This window comes from Cajanus cajan, chromosome 11, assembly GCF_000230855.2.
Source record: "Cajanus cajan strain Asha chromosome 11, NIPB_CcT2T_4, whole genome shotgun sequence".
Taxonomy (NCBI): Eukaryota; Viridiplantae; Streptophyta; class Magnoliopsida; order Fabales; family Fabaceae; genus Cajanus; species Cajanus cajan.
In genome coordinates, this window is record NC_138527.1 from 17,665,792 (window position 1) to 17,669,078 (window position 3,287).

The window sequence follows — 3,287 nt, forward strand, 5'->3', positions numbered from 1 at the left end:
TCACTCTAGGTCAGAAATTGAGCCACTCTCGGTCAGAAATTGAGTCAGCCTCGGTCATTTTTTGAGTCACTCTCGGTCAGAAATTGAGTCACTCTCGGTCAGAAATTGAGCCACTCTCGGTCAGAAATTGAGCCAGCCTCGGTCATGATTTTAGTCACTCTCGGTCAGAAATTGAGTCACCCTCGGTCAGAAAATTTGGCTGGCTCGGTCAGAAATTGAGTCACGACCCACCAGAAATTGAGCCAAGGCTGGTCAGAAATTGAGTCACGACCCACCAGATTTGCACCACGACCCACCGTGACCGACCACTATGCACCAACTATGAACCATTCAATTTTTTTTGAGCACTTCTTGGATCAAACATCTATTCTAACATGCCTAAGTATGCTGGGAAGTTTTGGGGGTGAAAGACCTTCATCCTCCATTTTTACGAATTTTCCGATTTTACCAGGTTTTGGTAAACAAATCATTAAAATTCAATCCCTTGGAGGATGGCTGAGATTTTTGGTGGACAGGTCAGTTATATTAGTATGTGGGTGCATGCAAAAAATCATATCAAAATTCGATGCCTAGATACGTTTTTCTATTTTTATGGATTTACGTATTTTCGTTTCTTAAAAAGATTATTAAAAAATATTCCCTTGGCAAAAAATTCTCTAATTTGGTGAGCACGAAGATATGATTTTTCTAAACAATCCTGCAAAAAATCAGATCAAAATTCGATCTGTAGCTCCCAAAAAGGGACTTATGTCTGCTCAGAAAAAAGGTATCTACTTGTACAAAATTCACTTTTGCATATTAGCCTATTATAGGGGGAGGGTGTGTCTCAGCAGAAACCCAGCGCACCTTGGCTGGTCTGGGCGAGCCACGGGGCCTTCCCCTCACACTCCGTGGGCATTTCTAAGCCTGCGTTGTGTTCTCCCGTGGCAAATTTCGAATCAAAATTTTTCATGAATCAAACCGAAAATTCGACCGACTTCGGCCGATTTTTTTGAAAATTTTCGAAAAACTCCAGATTCGTTCTATCATCATTCTAACCCATATTTTGGCCTTTCCAGCCTTCGTTTAGCCAGATTTAAGCCATCTTGACCCACCCGAGGGACGGTTTATGCTCTTTTGAGCTAATTTTTGGTGGGTTTTCTCTTCGTTTTCCATCCTTCACCGAGTTTGCACCAAATATGCCCTACCCTATAACTCGTCCAGCCCATTTTCCCTTTGATCATCATTATTGCCCAAATTTGCCCCAAATCTAGCCCAGTTTCTACCTTGCCTAACCCACCCGAGGGACGGTTTATTATCTTACGAGCTAATTTTTTGTGGGTTTTCCCTTTGTTTACCATCACTGATCGAATTTACACCAAATATGGCCTACCCTTTCACTTGTCCAGCCCATTTTCCCTCTATTCATAATCCTTGCCCAAAATTTCACCAAACCTAGCATATTTTCTATCTCTCCCAACCCACTCGAGGGACGGTTTATGCTCTTTTGAGCTAATTTTTGGTGGGTTTTCCTTTTGTTTATCAACCTTGACCGAGTTTGCACCAATTAAGCCTTACCCTATCACTTGTCTACCCTATTTTCCCTTTGCTCATCATCCTTGTCCAAAATTGCACAAAACCTAGCCTACTTTCTTTCCTGCCCGACCCACCTAAGGGACGGTTTATGCTCTTGCGAGCTAATTTTTGGTGGGTTTTCCCTTTGTTCACCATCCTTGCTCAAATTTGCACCAAATATGGTCTACCCTTCCCCTTCTCCAGCCCATTTTCCCTTTCTTCATCATCCTTGCCCAAAATTGCACCAAACCTAGCCTACTTTTTATCCCTTTGTTTACCACTCCTGACCGAATTTGCACCAAATATGGCCTACCCTTTCACTTGTCCAGCCCATTTTAGCTTTGTTCATAATCCTTGCCCAAAATTGCACCAAACCTAGCCTAGTTTGTATCTTTCCCAACCCACTCGAGGGACGGTTTATGCTCTTACGAGCTAATTTTTCGTGGGTTTTCCCTTTGTTCACCATCCTTGACCGAATTTGCCCCATGTAGACCCCTAAAATTGTCCGGGTCGGAAATAAAGCTTGAAGACTCTTGAGGACTGAAGGAAAGTCAGCCAGAAGGACTCATGGAAGGCCCTAGGAGGATTCTCTATAGGTCTAGAGGTCTTGTAATAGCTCAAAATAAGGAAGTGGAGGGAATGAAGCCCAATACGGCCTCCCAAAAGTTCAGTACGGCCGTATTGAACATTTTGAACTACAATACGGCCGCACTGAACTCAATACGGCCGTATTGAAGTTTCTGAACTTCACTACGGCCGCACTGAACTCAATACGGCCGTATTGAGGTTTCTTGAACTTCAATACGGCCGTACTGAATTCAATACGGCCGTATTGTAGTTCAAAACTTCAATACGGGCCGTATTGACTCCAGGGCCCGTATTGCGCCTGTTCCCTATAAATAAGACGTCATTTGGACGTCATTCTACACTTTTACACTGAGTTTTAACCCTCTTCTTGAGTATTCTGGGTTTTTTTGAGCAGTGCTCTGCCTAGAAATCACTCGGAGAGTTGATCCGACAAAGTTCTCGAGTTCTGAGCTTTTTGCTTGAGTCTCGAACTGAGTCGAAGGGAAATCCTCCGGATTTCCATAGTTAAAATTTTCTAGGAGGGAGCGAGCGGGCTTGTAGAGCGAGGGAACGCCAAAAAGCTTCCCAGTTTTACTTGAATATAAAAGCACGCTTCAAAGGTTTCTTCTTAAGACCTTCCTTTTACTGTTTTCTGTGTGTATATTTAACTGTCATCATGTAGATAGTTAAGTTATAATTGTTTAGAATAAATAGGGGTAATTTAGTAATTTCGCACTATTATTTTTAGAAATAATCTGTCATAGGGAACCCGAAAGGGACGCTGTGGGGTGCTAACACCTTCCCCACGCGTAACCGACTCCCTTACCCGACTCTGGTTGTCATGGCCGAAGTCGATTTTTGAATCGATTGCCTTAAACTTCTTTTTCCAATGTTTTGAGTAAAACATTGGTGGCGACTCCATGAACCCTTCCTTTTTATGAAAACCGCTAATCCATGGAGGGTCCTGCTTGGGATTAACATGGATTGGTGAGCCTTTTAATAAAATTGCTCGTTTGACAAGGTCTCAGTTTGAGAATAAGTCATTCTAGCAATCCATATTTTTAAACAAATAAAAGAGTCCAACCATCCTTCGCGAATGCCGAAAGCCCGTTTCGGGCCAGTGGCGACAGATGGCAACTTCACTGGGGAAGCCTCGAGAGTCAGTC